Below are 17,231 nucleotides of genomic sequence, written 5' to 3' on the forward strand. Positions count from 1 at the left end.
CCAATTCGATTCACTCCACGTGATATCAAGAAACGGCTGAGTGCACTGGATACTGCAAAGGCTATGGGCCCCGAGAACATCCCGGCTGTAGTGCTGAAGACTTGTGCTCAAGAACTAGCTGCGCCTCCAGCCAAACTGTTCCAGTACAGCTACAACACTGGCATCTACACGACAATGTGGAAAAATGCCCAGGTATGTCCTGTCCACAAAAAGCAGGACAAATCCAATCCGGCCAATTACCGCCCCATCAGTCTACTCTCAATCATCAGCAAAGTGATGGAAGGTGTCATCGACAGTGCTATCAGGTGGCATTTACTCACCAATTACCTGCTCACCGATGCTCAGTTTGGGTTCCGCCAGGACCACTCGGCTCCAGACCTCATTACAGCCTTGGTCCAAACAGGACAAAAGAGCTGAATTCCAGAGGTGAGGTGAGAGTGACTGCCCTTGACATCAAGGCAGCATTTGACCAAGTATGGCACCAAGAAGCCCGAGTAAAATGGGAATCAGGGGGAAAACTCTCCAGTGGCTGGAGTCATACCTAGCACAAAGGAAGATGGTAGTGGTTGTTGGAGGCCAATCATCACAGCCTCAGGGCAGTGTCCTAGGCCCAACCATCTTCAGCTGTTTCAACAATGGCCTTCCCTCCATCATAAGGTGAGAAATGGGGATGTTCGCTGAAGATTGCACAGTATTAAGTTCCATTCGCAACCCCTCAGATAATGAAGCAGCCCGAGCCGCATGCGGCAAGACCTGGACAATATCCAGGCTTGGGCTGATAAGTGGCAAATAACATTCGCGCCAGACAAGTGCCAGGCAATGACCATCTCCAAAAAAAGAGAGTCTAACCACCTCCCCTTGACATTCAACGGCATTAACATCGCCGAATCCCCCATCATCAACATCCTGGGGATCACCATTGACCAGAAACTTAACTGGACCAGTCATATAAATACTGTGGCTACGAGAGCAGGTCAGAGGCTGGGTATTCTGCAGCGAGTGACTCACCTCCTGACTCCCCAAAGCCTTTCCACCATCTACAAGGCACAAGTCAGGAGTGTGATGGAATACTCTCCACTTGCCTGGATGAGTGCAGCTCCAACAACACTCAAGAAGCTCGACACCATCCAGGACAAAGCAGCCCGCTTGATTGGCACCCCATCCACCACCCTAAACATTCACTCCCTTCACCACCGGCGCACTGTGGCTGCAGTGTGTACCATCCACAGGATGCACTGCAGCAACTCGCCAAGGCTTCTTAGACAGCACCTCCCAAACCCGCGACCTCTACCAAATTAAATAAAATGACCAGATAATCTGTTTATCGGTGTTGGTTGAGGGATAAATATTGGCCAGGATAATTGGGAGAACTCCCTTGCTCTTTGACGAGTGTAATGGGATCTTTTACATCTAACTGAGAGGGCAGATGGGGCCTCAGTTTAACAACTCATCTGAAAGACGGCACCTCCAACAGTGCAGCTCACCCTCAGTACTGCACTGAAATGTCAGCCTGGATTATCTGCTCAAGTGCATGGTGGAACAACCAACAATCTTCTAACTCAGGGGTGAGAGTGCTACCGATTGAACCAAGCTGACAGTGTAGGACCAGTGTTTTAGAATGGATTAAAAACTAAAAAATATCAATCTTTTCAGTGGGGCGGGCAGGGGTTTTTTCCATGGGGTGTTTGGATATGAGATTAAAACAAAACTACTTCAAATAGGAATTTCAAGATAAGGTTCAAAATAGAAACATTGTTTCTTTCATTGGTCGAACAATTCAAATAAAGCAAATTAAAAGAAAAACAGTCTCGTCCGATAAAAATTCTAACACGCCAAGTCCAAGTGTGTCGCTAGTCTATCGATAACTTTACTACTAGTCACTGAAATATCCCGGTGAACATTTTAGAAGCACGGGCCCAACTAATTGGTTTTCACTGGTCGAATTGCAGAACTGACCGCTCTGGAGAACTTCCCCTTGTTTCTGTGTTCTGAGGAACGTTCCTTCGAAAGGAAGAGTGGTCCTGTAAAAAAAGTCACAGGAATTTCGAGAGGTGTTTGAACATCTGACCCTGAACACCCCTCACCCATCAGGACTCTTGTTTATAAATATTTTATTCATAACAATAAAAAGTAACAATAAGCAATAAGATGTGTAGACACGAGGGAGAAATGTGCTCGGGTCTGGCTCCTGATCGCTGCCCATGGAACCCTGCAGGAAGTGTAGATAGGAATATAGGAATTGCTGGATGTAAAAAGACCAAAGTCCATCTAGTTCACCTTCTACCATCCTGGTAGTCGCATGATACAATGATAATGGAGTTATTGACTAATCATAGCTATCAATCTCTATCAATTAGACTACAACAGTCCCACACATGACACAAGGAAAAAATCCCACTGGTGGAGAGCTTTGGGAACCATGGGTCCAAAGTCACCTGTTCCTCCCAAGTGTACACGTGTGGACATCAGGTGAGGCTGAGTTGTGATGGCTCCCTACGGACAAAAGGCCCGCTGACATTTGCTGATTAGGGTCATGAATGGCTGATTGGGTGAGGTACTAGAGACCAACCAGTGCCCCTGTAATAATAGCCCAACAAGGCCGGCCTTCAGAAGAGGAGGAAGGGTGAGGAGAACATTGATGAAAAAAGGAGGAGCAAAGGTAAAAAATAATAAGAAAATCCCTCGACTGGAGGGAGACACAGATCTGGACTCGGGAGAGACACAGATCCTGGCCTGAGAGGGAGACACAGAGCCTAGACTCAAGAGAGTCCTGGATTCTGGACTGGTGGAAGACACAGATCCTGGACTGGAGAGAAACACAGATTGTGGATTGGACAGAGACACAAATCCTATGATGTGGAGATGCCGGTGATGGACTAGGATGGACAAATGTAAGGAGTCGTACAACACCAGTCGTACAACACCAGGTTATAGTCCAACAACTTTATTTGAAATCACAAGCTTTCGGAGCTTTCCTCCTTCGTCAGGTGAGTGAAGGGTTCCATAAAGGCACAGCATATATAGTCAGAGAACAATGCCTGGTGATTACAGATAATCTTTCCAACTGCCCCTTATCACACCTCAGCAGAGAGATAATCACAGCAATCAAAGGATTGGATGGTGTTCAGACAGAGAAACATTACATCCAAGAATACTGAGTACACAAGCGGTCAGATTACAAAGACAGAGAGAGAGAGAGACACACCCGAAAGGCAGAGAAAGAGAGAGAATGACCAGTTGTATTAAAAACAGATAACTTTTTTTTCGCTGGTGGGATTACATGTAGTGTAACATGAACCCAAGATCCCGGTTGAGGCCGTCCTCATGGGTGCGGAACTTGGCTATCAATTTCTGCTCAACAATTTTGCGTTGTCATGTGCCTCGAAGGCTGCCTTGGAGAACGCTTACCCGAAGATCGGAGGCTGAATGTCCTTGACTGCTGAAGTGTTCCCCGACTGGGAGGGAACCCTCCTGTCTGGCGATTGTTGTGCGGTGTCCGTTCATCCGTTGTCGCAGTGTCTGCATGGTCTCGCCGATGTACCATGCTCCGGGGCATCCTTTCCTGCAACGTATGAGGTAGACAACGTTGGTCGAGTCACAGGAGTATGAACCATGTACCTGGTGGGTGGTGTCCTCTCGTGTGATGGTGGTATCTGTGTCGATGATCTGGCATGTCTTGCAGAGGTTGCCGTGGCAGGGTTGTGTGGTGTCATGGACGCTGTTCTCCTGAAAGCTGGGTAATTTGCTGCGAATGATGGTCTGTTTGAGGTTGGGTCGCTGTTTGAAGGCGAGTAGTGGAGGTGTGGGGATGGCCTTAGCGAGGTGTTCGTCATCATCGATGACACGTTGAAGGCTGCGAAGAACATGGCGTAGTTTCTCCGCTCCGGGGAAGTACTGGATGATGAAGGGTACTCTGTTGGTTGTGTCCCGTATTTGTCTTCTGAGGAGATCTATGCAATTTTTCGCTGTGGCCCGTCGGAACTGTCGATCGACGAGTCGAGCGTCATATCCCATTCTTACGAGGGTGTCTTTCAGCGTCTGTAGGTGTCCATCGTGTTCCTCCTCGTCTGAGCAGATCCTGTGTATTCGCAGGGCCTGTCCACAGGGGATGGCCTCTTTGACGTGGTTAGGGTGGGAGCTGGAAAAGTGGAGCATCGTGAGGTTGTCCGTGGGCTTGCGGTAGAGTGAGGTGTTGAGGTGCCCGTCTTTGATGGAGATTCGTGTGTCCAAGAATGAAACCGATTCTGAGGAGTAGTCCATGGTGAGTTTGATGGTGGGATGGAACTTGTTGATGTTATCGTGTAGTCTCTTCAGTGATTCTTCGCCGTGGGTCCATAGGAAGAAAATGTCGTCGATGTATCTGGTGTATAGCGTTGGTTGGAGGTCCTGTGCAGTGAAGAAGTCGTGCTCGAACTTGTCCATGAAAATGTTGGCGTATTGGGGTGCGAATTTGATCGCCATGGCTGTTCCACGTGTTTGGGTAAAGAACTGGTTATCGAAGGTGAAGACATTGTGATCCAGCATGAAGCAGATGAGTTGTAGGATGGCGTCTGGAGATTGGCTGTTGTTGGTGTTGAGTATTGATGCTGTTGCAGCGATGCCGTCATCGTGGGGGATACTGGTGTAGAGTGCCGAGACGTCCATCGTGGTGAGAAGTGTTCCTGGTTCAACTGGTCCGTGGGTGCTGAGTTTTTGTAGGAAGTCTGTAGTGTCCATCCGAGAATGGAGAGAGACACAAAACCTGGAGTGGAGGAAGACACAGATCCTGGACTGGAAGCAGACTTAGATTCTGGACTGCAGATTGACACAGATCCTGGACTGGAGGAAGACACAAATCCTGGACTGGAGGGAGGCATAGATCCTAATCTGGAAGCAGACACAGACCCTGGACTGCAGATTGACACAGATCCTGGACTGAAGAGAGACACGGATCCTGGACTGGGGGGAGGCACTGATACTGGATTGGAGTGAGACACAGATCCTGGACTGGATGGAAACATAGATCAGATCAGAGACTGGGTATTCTGCAGCGAGTGACTCACCTCTTGATTCCCCAAATCCTTTCCACCATCTACAAGGCACAAGTCAGGAGCGTGATGGAACACTCTCCACTTGCCTGGGTGAGTGCAGCTCCAACAACACTCAAGAAGCTCGACACCATCCAGGACAAAGCAGCCAACTTGATTGGCACCCCATCCACCACCCTAAACATTCACTCCCTTCACCACCGGTGCACTGTTGCTGCAGTGTGTACCATCCACAGGATGCACTGCAGCAACTCGCCAAGGCTTCTTCGACAGCACCTCCAAAACCCGTGACCTCTACCACCTAGAAGGAGAAGGGCAGCAGGTACATGGGAACAACACCGCCTGTACGTTCCCCTCCAAGTCACACACCATCCTGACTTGGAAATATATCACTGTTCCTTCATTGTCGCTGGGTCAAAATCCTGGAACTCCCTTCCTAACAGCACTGTGGGAGAACCTTCACCACACGGACTGCAGCAGTTCAAGAAGGCGGCTCACCACCACCTTCTCAAGGGCAATCAGGGATGGGCAATAAATGCCGGCCTCGCCAGCGACGCCCACATCCCATGAATGAATGAAAAAAAAGAGCCTGGACTGGAGGGAGGGACACAGACCCTGGGAAGAAGATAAAAAAACACAGACCCGAGCTGGAGATTGAAACACGGACCCTGGGTTGCAGATTGAAATACAAACGGTGGGTCAGAGAACTGGAGAGAGACACAGACCCTGGACTGGAGGAAGACAGGGATACTGGACTGGAGAGAGACACAGATCCTGGACTGGACAGAGACACAAATGCTGGAATGGAGAGAAACACAGACCCTGCCCCAAATAAAGACTGTGTGACTTGACTCTGTAACCCTGAGCTGGATATTAATCAAAACAGGAAATGTGCATTGTCCAGCTCCGAAACACGTTGAATGTTTAAGAGCACAGTTTATTAATGAAGATAGTTGGTGATATGGAAGATTCCAGTGATTATCTTTATTAAAACAGGAGCGGATACATATGAATTCATTTATGAGGGACGGAAAAGGAGGAAGTGAAACGATTGCGATTGTACACTGGGATATTACACTGGGCGATGTTGTTTTAGGAATAAAAAGCTCCGATTAAACTCTTCTCTCTGCTATTTCCAAGAAGGTGTTCACTTGCTTCTTTTAAAATACGTTAAGACCTCCATTAAACAGCCCACAGAGGAATTTGCCACCATTGCGATTAACGTTCCCACCAGAATGTGGCGCCGTGTCATTCTCAGGAATGGATGTATTTTCTCAAAAACTATTAAAAATGAGAGTTTCGATTTTCTGCTGTATCTGAGATTAAAAGTTACTGTAAGTGTGTGTAGGCACGGGATTAAAATAATGAAACAAAATAACAGACCAGAAGGCAACAAATAACAGTGTAATGAAGTACTGTAAACACAGGTGACAATCTGGCACCAAATCTGTGCTGGAAATGTTGCAATAGTCTCAGTAAAGTAACGAAATAACCTGTGCCCTTAAACTGTCCTTTAAATATATGGACACACTGTAGATAATAACTATTGTTCCTTTCAACAACGTTGCTGTATTTTCCAGGAGATCCTTTGAAAACTGCATTTCCCCAACAACCTCCCAATTACAGAAAGACTTGTATTTATGGAACACTTTATCACATTCTCAGGATGTCCCAAAACGCTTCATCCTCATTAATTACTTTATTTAAGTGTAGCTACTGTTGTTAAGTAGCAAAACGCAGCAGATAAATTTACACACAAGATCTCACAAACAGCATGAGATAAATCATCAGTTGATCTGTTTTTAGTTGAGGGGGGAATGTTGGCCGGGGAGAACTCCCCTGCTCTTCTTCCAATAGTGGCCGTGGGATCTTTAACATCCACTTAAACAGGCAGACGGAATCTCGGTTTAACGTTTTATCTGAAAGACGGCACCTCTGACAGTGCAGCACTCCCTCAGTGCGGCACTGGGAGTGTCAGCCTGGATTACGGACTCAGGTCTGGGATTGAGGTCCCATAAACTTTTAACTCAGGCGTGAGTGTTACCAATGGAGCCAATCTGACAACTGGATACAGTAATCCTTTTCTTGTGCTCACTAAGGCGAGGATTGTTAGTGCTGGGGAATGAAACCCTTTCTATTTCAGGTACTCAGTGACAGCATCTCAGCATAAAACACTCCCACTCCCAGCTCAGCTATCGAATGGTAAGATATGGAGCACAGCTCTGTCCCAACAGTGTCAGTACTGCACCAAACTGACATTTCATCCATCCTGTGAGTTCACTGAGAGAGACTCACAATTAATGCTCGGTTATGGGCGGTTTTATTCCAGATACAGGAACTGGATTGAGATGGCACAAGCCCCTCAGCAGAGAGAGAAGACTTTCATCCCATCGTTCTACCTGGGATATGGACCCAGGTCCCAGAGGTTAAACATCAGTGACTGACCCACTGTATCACCCAGTCCTCCCTTAAGACACTTTATTATAAAACATTCAGGCCCTGAAATGACACGGTGTGATACTAATCTATGAATGGTTAACATGTTGATCTGAAATTCCTCCCTCAGACGGAGGAATTAACCTGTTGAAAATAAGTGGGTTAATGCTAAACTGGCAGAGTAATTTCAGATAGAGACATTAAGCATTTGCACATTAGCATCAGATGGCCATGTTCCTGGACTTGACTGCATCAAAAGAAGAACAGACTTGCATTACTATAGCATCTTTCAGGGTGGGAGGAGCCTCATGTAGAGTATAAACACCGGCAGAGACCTGTTGGGCCGAATGGCCTTTTTCTCTGCTGTAAAATTCTATGTAACTCTATGTAACTTACTCGGGATGTCCCAAAGTGTTTCATAGCCGATGGATTAATTTTTGACGTGTTGTTATGGAGACAAGTACACCAATTAATTTACACACAGAAAGGTCCCACAAATGAAATAAAATGACCAGATAATCTGTTTATCAGTGTTGGTTGAGGGATAAATATTGGCCAGGACAATGAGGAGAGCTCCCTTGCTCTTTGACGAGTGCAATGGGATCTTTTACATCTACCTGAGAGGGCAGACGGGGCCTCAGTTTAACGACTCATCTGAAAGACAGCACCTCCAACAGTGCAGCTCACCCTCAGTACTGCACTGAAATGTCAGCCTCGATTATCTGCTCAAGTGCATAGTGGGACAACCAACAATCTTCTAACTCAGGGGTGAGAGTGCTACCGATTGAACCAAGCTGACAGTGTAGGTCTAGTGTTTTAGAATGGATTAAAAACCAAAAAATATCAATCTTTTCAGTGGGGCGGGCAGGGTTTTTTTTCTATGGGGTGTTTGGATATGAGATTAAAACAAAACTACTTCAAATAGGAATTTCAAGATAAGGTTCAAAATAGAAACATTGTTTCTTCCATTGGTCGAACAATTCAAATAAAGCAAATGAAAAGAAAAACAGTCTAGTCGGATAAAAACTCTAACACGCCAAGTCCAAGTGTGTCGCTAGTCTATCGATAACTTTGCTACTAGTCACTGAAATATCCCGGTGAACATTTTAGAAACACGGGCCCAACTAATCGGTTTTCACTGGTCGAATTGCAGAACTGACCGCTCTGGAGAACTTCCCCTTGTTTCTGTGTTCTGAGGAACGTTCCTTCGAAAGGAAGAGTGGTCCTGTAAAAAAAGTCACAGGAATTTCGAGGGGTGTTTGAACATCTGACCCTGAACACCCCTCACCCATCAGGATTCTTGTTTATGAATATTTTATTCATAACAATAAAAAGAAACAATAATCAATAAGCTGTGTAGACACGAGGGAGAAATGTGCTCGGGTTTGGCTCCTGATCGCTACCCATGGAACCCTGCAGGAAGTGTAGACAGGAATATAGGAATTGCTGGATGTAAAAAGACCAAGGTCCATCCAGTTCACCTTCTACCATCCTGGTAGTCGCATGATACAATGATAATGGAGTTATTGACTAATCATAGCTAGCAATCTCTATCAATTAGTCTACAACAGACATGACCAAGCAAAAAAACCCACTGGTGGAGAGCTTTTGGAGCCATGGGTACAAAGTCACCTGTTCCTCACGAATGTAAACAAGTGGACATTAGGTGAAACTGAGTTGTGATGGCTTCCTACGGCCAAAAGGACCACTGACATTTGCTGATTAGGGTCAAGAATGGCTAATTGGGTGAGGTACTAGAGACCAACCAGTGCCCCTGTAATAATAGCCCAACAAGGCAGGCCTTCAGAAGAGGAGGAAGGGTGAGGAGAACATTGATGAAAAAAGGAGGAGCAAAGGTAAAAAATAATAAGAAAATCACTCGACTGGAGGAAGACACAGATCCTGGACTGGAAAGAGGCACAGATCCTGGACTGGAGGAAGACTCAGATCCTGGACTGGCAGAAGACACAGATCCTGGACTGGAGAGAAGCACAGATCCTGGAGTGGAGGAAGACACAGATCCTGGAGTGGAGGAAGACACAGATCCTGGAGTGGAGGAAGACACAGATCCCGGAGTGGAGGAAGACACAGAACCCGGACTGGAGGGAGGCACAGATCCTGGACTGGAGGGAGGCACAGATCCTGGACTGGAGGGAGGCACAGATCCTAGACTGGAGGGAGGCACAGATCCTGGACTGGAGGGAGGCACAGATCCTGGACTGGAGGGAGGCACAGATCCTGGACTGGAGGGAGGCACAGATCTTGGACTGGAGAGAGACACAGATCCTGGCCTGAGATGGAGACGCAGAGCCCAGACTCAAGAGAGTCCTAGATCCTGGACTGGGGGAAGACACAGATCTTGGACTGGAGAGGGACACAGAACCTGGACTAGAGAGAGAGACACACACAGATCCTCGACTGGATGAAACACAGAAGCTGGACTGGAGAGAGACACAAGTCCTGGAGTGGAGGGAGACATAGATCCTGGACTGGAAGCAGACTTAGATCCTGGACTCGAGGACGACACAGATCCTGGACTGGAGGATGAAACATATCCCAGACTGGAGAGAGACACAAATCCTGGAATGGAGGGAGGCACAGATCGTAATCTGGAAGCACCGACCCTGGACTGCAGATTGACACAGATCCTGGACTGAAGAGAGACATGGATCCTGGACTGTGGGGAGGCACTGATACTGAATTGGAGTGAGACACAGATCCTGGACTGGATGGTGACATCGATCAGATCAGAGGCTGGGTATTCTGCAGCGAGTGACTCACCTCTTGACTCCCCAAATATTTTTACCATCTACAAGGCACAAGTCAGGAGTGTGATGGAATACTCTCCACTTGCCTGGATGAGTGCTGCACCAACAACACTCAAGAAGCTCGACACCATCCAGGACCACGCAGCCCTCTTGATTGGAACCCCCTCTAATGCCTTAAACACTCAGTCCCTCCATCACCGGCGCACAGTGGCTGCGGTGTGTACCATCCACAGGATGCATTGCAGCAACTCACCAAGGCTTCTTTGACAGCACCGCCCAAACCTGCGACCTCTATTACCTAGCAGGACCAGGGCGGCAGGCACATGGGAACAACACCACCTGCACGTTCCCCTCCAAGTCACACACCATCCCGACTTGGAAATATATCGCCGTTCCTTCATCGTCACTGGGTCAAAATCCTGGAACTCCCCACCTCACAGCACTGTGGGAGAACCTTCACCACACGGACTGCAGCAGTTCAAGATGGCGGCTCACCACCACCTTCTCAAGGGCAATTAGGGATGGGCAATAAATGCTGGCCTTGCCAGCGACGCCCACATCCCATGAATGAATAAAAAAAAGAACCTGGACTGGTGAGAGACAGAGACCCAGGGCTGGAGATTGAAATACAGACCCAGGGCTGGAGATTAAAATACAAACCCAGGGCTGGAGATTGAAATACAGACCCAGGGCTGGAGATTAAAATACAAACCCAGGGATGGAGATTGAAATACAGACCCAGGGCTGGAGATTGTAATACAGACCCAGGGCTGGAGATTGAAATAAAGACCCAGGGCTGGAGATTAAAATACAGACCCAGGGCTGGAGATTGAAATACAGACCCAGGGCTGGAGATTAAAGTACAGACCTTGGGCTGGAGAGTGAAACACAGACCTAGGGCTGAAGATTGAAACACAGACCCTGGGCTGCAGATTGTAATACAGATGGTGGGTCAGAGAACTGGAGAGAGACACAGACCCTGGACTGGAGAGAGACAGAGATACTGGACTGGAGAGAGACACACATCTTAGGCTAGACAGAGACACAGACACTGTACTGGAGAGCAACACAGTCCTGGACTGGAGAGAGACACAAATCCTGGACAGGAGAGAAACACAGATGCTCTCCCAAATATACAGTGTATGAGATTCACACTGTAACTCTGGGCAGGGCATGAACCAAAACCAGAAGAGTGCACTGTCCATCTCTGAAATACATTGAATGTTTAAGAGCACAGTTTATTAATGAAGATAGTTGGTGATATGGAAGATTCCAGTGATTATCTTTATTAAAACAGGAGCGGATACATCTGAATTCGTTTATGAGGGATGGAAAAGGAGGAAGTGAAACGATTGCGATTGTACACTGGGATATTACACTGGGCGATGTTGTTTTCGGAATAAAAAGCTCCGATTAAACTCTTCTCTCTGCTATTTCCAAGAAGGTGTTCACTTGCTTCTTTTAAAATACGTTAAGACCTCCATTAAACAGCCCACAGAGGAATTTGCCACCATTGCGATTAACGTTCCCACCAGAATGTGGCGCCGTGTCATTCTCAGGAATGGATGTATTTTCTCAAAAACTATTAAAAATGAGAGTTTCGATTTTCTGCTGTATCTGAGATTAAAAGTTACTGTAAGTGTGTGTAGGCACGGGATTAAAATAATGAAACAAAATAACAGACCAGAAGGCAACAAATAACAGTGTAATGAAGTACTGTAAACACAGGTGACAATCTGGCACCAAATCTGTGCTGGAAATGTTGCAATAGTCTCGGTAAAGTAACGAAATAACCTGTGCCCTTAAACTGTCCTTTAAATATATGGACACACTGTAGATAATAACTATTGTTCCTTTCAACTATTTTGCTGTATTTTCCAGGAGATCCTTTGAAAACTGCATTTCCCCAACAACCTCCCAATTACAGAAAGACTTGTATTTATGGAACACTTTATCACATTCTCAGGATGTCCCAAAACGCTTCATCCTCATTAATTACTTTATTTAAGTGTAGCTACTGTTGTTAAGTAGCAAAACGTAGAAGATAAATTTACACACAAGGTCTCACAAACAGCATGAGATGAATCATCAGTTGATCTGTTTTTAGTTGAGGGGGGAATGTTGGCCGGGGAGAACTCCCCAGCTCTTCTTCCAATAGTGGCCGTGGGATCTTTAACATCCACGTAAACAGGCAGACGGAATCTCGGTTTAACGTTATATCTGAAAGACGGCACCTCTGACAGTGCAGCACTCCCTCAGTACGGCACTGGGAGTGTCAGCCTGGATTACGGACTCAGGTCTGGGATTGAGGTCCCATAAACTTTTGACTCTGAGGCGTGAGTGTTACCAATGGAGCCAAGCTGACAACTGGATACAGTAATCCTTTTCTTGTGCTCACTAAGGCGAGGATTGTTAGTGCTGGGGAATGAAACCCTTTCTATTTCAGGTACTCAGTGACAGCATCTCAGCATCAAACACCCCCACTCCCAGCTCAGCTATCGAATGGTAAGATATGGAGCACAGCTCTGTCCCAACAGTGTCAGTACTGCACCAAACTGACATTTCAGATGGCCATGTTCCTGGACTTGACTGCATCAAAAGAAGAACAGACTTGCATTACTATAGCATCTTTCAGGGTGGGAGGAGCCTCATGTAGAGTATAAACACCGGCAGAGACCTGTTGGGCCGAATGGCCTTTTTCTCTGCTGTAAAATTCTATGTAACTCTATGTAACTTACTCGGGATGTCCCAAAGTGTTTCATAGCCGATGGGTTAATTTTTGAAGTGTTGTTATGGAGACAAATATACCAATTAATTTACACACAGAAAGGTCCCACAAATGAAATAAAATGACCAGTTCGTTGAGGGATCAATATTGACCAGGACAATGGGGAGAACTCCCTTGCTCTTTGACGAGTGCAATGGGATCTTTTACATCCACCTGAGAGGGCAGACCAGGCTTCGGATTAACGACTCATCTGAAAGATGGCACCTACAACAGTGCAGCTCACCCTCAGTACTGCACTGAAATGTCAGCCTGGGTTATGTGCTCAAGTGCATGGTGGGACAACCAACAATCTTCTAACTCAGGGGTGAGAGTGCTACCGATTGAACCAAGCTGACAGTGTAGGTCCAGTGTTTTAGAATGGATTAAAAACTAAAAAATATCAATCTTTTCAGTGGGGCGGGCAGGGGTTTTTTCCATGGGGTGTTTGGATATGAGATTAAAACAAAACTACTTCAAATAGGAATTTCAAGATAAGGTTCAAAATAGAAACATTGTTTCTTCCATTGGTCAAACAATTCAAATAAAGCAAATGAAAAGAAAAACAGTCTAGTCGGATAAAAACTCTAACACGCCAAGTCCAAGTGTGTCGCTAGTCTATCGATAACTTTGCTACTAGTCACTGAAATATCCCGGTGAACATTTTAGAAACACGGGCCCAACTAATCGGTTTTCACTGGTCGAATTACAGAACTGACCGCTCTGGAGAACTTCCCCTTGTTTCTGTGTTCTGAGGAACGTTCCTTCGAAAGGAAGAGTGGTCCTGTAAAAAAAGTCACAGGAATTTCGAGGGGTGTTTGAACATCTGACCCTGAACACCCCTCACCCATCAGGACTCTTGTTTATGAATATTTTATTCATAACAATAAAAAGTAACAATAAGCAATGAGCTGTGTAGACACGAGGGAGAAATGTGCTCGGGTTTGGCTCCTGATCGCTGCCCATGGAACCCTGCAGGAAGTGTAGATAGGAATATAGGAATTGCTGGATGTAAAAAGACCAAGGTCCATCTAGTTCACCTTCTACCATCCTGGTAGTCGCATGATACAATAATAATGGAATTATTGACTAATCATAGCTATCAATCTCTATCAATTAGTCTACAACAGACCCACACATGACACAAGGAAAATCCCACTGGTGGAGAGCTTTGGGAACCATGGGTCCAAAGTCACCTGTTCCTCCCAAGTGTACACGTGTGGACATCAGGTGAGGCTGAGTTGTGATGGCTCCCTACAGACAAAAGCACCACTAACATTTGCTGATTAGAATCATGAATGGCTGATTGGGTGAGGTACTAGAGACCAACCAGTGCCCCTGTAATAATAGCCCAACGAGGCAGGCCTTCAGAAGAGGAGGAAGGGTGAGGAGAACATTGATGCAAAATGGAGGAGCAAAGGTAAAAAATAATAAGAAAATCCCTCGACTGGAGGAAGACACAAATCCTGGACTGGCGGAAGACACAGATCCTGGACTGGAGAGAGGCACAGATCCTGGACTGGCGGAAGACACAGATCCTGGACTGGAGAGACGCACAGATCCTGGAGTGGAGGAAGACACAGATCCTGGACTGGAGGGAGGCACAGATCCTGGCCTGAGATGGAGACACAGAGCCTAGACTCAAGAGAGTCCTGGATCCTGGACTGGGGGAAGACACTGATTGTGGACTGGAGAGAAACACAATTCCTGGACTGGAGTGAGACACAGATCTTGGACTGGAGAGGGACACAGAACCTGGACTAGAGAGAGAGACACACACAGATCCTCGACTGGATGAAACACAGAAGCTGGACTGGAGAGAGACACAGAACCTGGACTGGAGAGAGACACAAGTCCTGGAGTGGAGGGAGACACAGATCCTAGACTGGAAGCAGACTTAGATCCTGGACTTGAGGACGACACAGATCCTGGACTGGAGGATGAAACATATCCCAGACTGGAGAGAGACACAAATCCTGGAATGGAGGGAGGCACAGATCGTAATCTGGAAGCACCGACCCTGGACTGCAGATTGACACAGATCCTGGACTGAAGAGAGACATGGATCCTGGACTGTGGGGAGGCACTGATACTGGATTGGAGTGAGACACAGATCCTGGACTGGATGGAGACATAGATCAGGTCAGAGGCTGGGTATTCTGCAGCGAGTGACTCACCTCTTGACTCCCCAAATACTTTCACCATCGACAAGGCACAAGTCAGGAGTGTGATGGAATACTCTCCACTTGCCTGGATGAGTGCTGCACCAACAACACTCAAGAAGCTCGACAATATCCAGGACAACGCAGCACTCTTGATTGGAACCCCCTCTAATGCGTTAAACACTCAGTCCCTCCATCACCGGCGCACAGTGGCTGCAGTGTGTACCATCCACAGGAGGCATTGCAGCAACTCACCAGGGCTTCTTTGACAGCACCTCCCAAACCTGCGAGCTCTACCACCTAGAAGGACCAGGGCGGCAGGCACATGGTAACAACACCACCTGCACGTTCCCCTCCAAGTCACATACCATCCCGACTTGGAAATATATCGCCGTTCCTTCATCATCACTGGGTCAAAATCTTGGAACTCCCTTCCTAACAGCAGTGTAGGAGAACCTTCACCACACGGACTGCAGCGGTTCAAGAAGACGGCTCACCACCACCTTCTCAAGGGCAATTAGGGATGGGCAATAAATGCCGGCCTTGCCAGCGACACCAACATCCCATGAATGAATAAAAAAAAGAACCTGGACTGGTGAGAGACAGAGACCCAGGGCTGGAGATTGAAACACAGACCCTGGGCTGGAGAGTGAAACACAGGCCTTGGGCTGGAGAGTGAAACACAGACCGAAGGCTGGAGAGTGAAACACAGACCCAGGGCTGGAGAGTGAAACACAGACCTAGGGCTGGAGATTGAAACACAGACCTTGGGCTGGAGAGTGAAACACAGAACTTGGGCTGAAGATTGAAACACAGACCCTGGGCTGCAGATTGAAATACAGATGGTGGGTCAGAGAACTGGAGAGAGACACAGACCCTGGACTGGAGAGAGACAGAGATACTGGACTGGAGAGAGACACAGATCCTGGACTGGAGAGAGACACAGACCCTGGACTGGAGAGAGACACAGATCCTAGGCTAGAGAGAGACACAGATACTGTGCTGGAGAGCAACACAGTCCTGGACTGGAGAGGGACACAAATCCTGGACAGGAGAGAAACACAGATGCTCCCCCAAATATACAGTGTATGAGATTCACACTGTAACTCTGGGCAGGGCATGAACCAAAACCAGAAGAGTGCCCTGTCCATCTCCGAAATACGTTGAATGTTTAAGAGCACAGTTTATTAATGAAGATAGTTGGTGACATGGAAGATTCCAGTGATTATCTTTATTAAAACAGGAGAGGATACATCTGAATTCGTTTATGAGGGACGGAAAAGGAGGAAATCAAACGATTGCGATTGTACACTGGGATATTACACTGGGCGATGTTGTTTTCGGAATAAAAAGCTCCGATTAAACTCTTCTCTCTGCTATTTCCAAGAAGGTGTTCACTTGCTTCTTTTAAAATACGTTAAGACCTCCATTAAACAGCCCACAGAGGAATTTGCCACCATTGCGATTAACGTTCCCACCAGAATGTGGCGCCGTGTCATTCTCAGGAATGGATGTATTTTCTCAAAAACTATTAAAAATGAGAGTTTCGATTTTCTGCTGTATCTGAGATTAAAAGTTACTGTAAGTGTGTGTAGGCACGGGATTAAAATAATGAAACAAAATAACAGACCAGAAGGCAACAAATAACAGTGTAATGAAGTACTGTAAACACAGGTGACAATCTGGCACCAAATCTGTGCTGGAAATGTTGCAATAGTCTCGGTAAAGTAACGAAATAACCTGTGCCCTTAAACTGTCCTTTAAATATATGGACACACTGTAGATAATAACTATTGTTCCTTTCAACTATTTTGCTGTATTTTCCAGGAGATCCTTTGAAAACTGCATTTCCCCAACAACCTCCCAATTACAGAAAGACTTGTATTTATGGAACACTTTATCACATTCTCAGGATGTCCCAAAACGCTTCATCCTCATTAATTACTTTATTTAAGTGTAGCTACTGTTGTTAAGTAGCAAAACGCAGCAGATAAATTTACACACAAGGTCGCACAAACAGCATGAGATGAATCATCAGTTGATCTGTTTTTAGTTGAGGGGGGAATGTTGGCCG

The sequence above is a fragment of the Heptranchias perlo genome, chromosome 16 (assembly GCF_035084215.1).
Source record: "Heptranchias perlo isolate sHepPer1 chromosome 16, sHepPer1.hap1, whole genome shotgun sequence".
NCBI classification, from domain to species: domain Eukaryota; kingdom Metazoa; phylum Chordata; class Chondrichthyes; order Hexanchiformes; family Hexanchidae; genus Heptranchias; species Heptranchias perlo.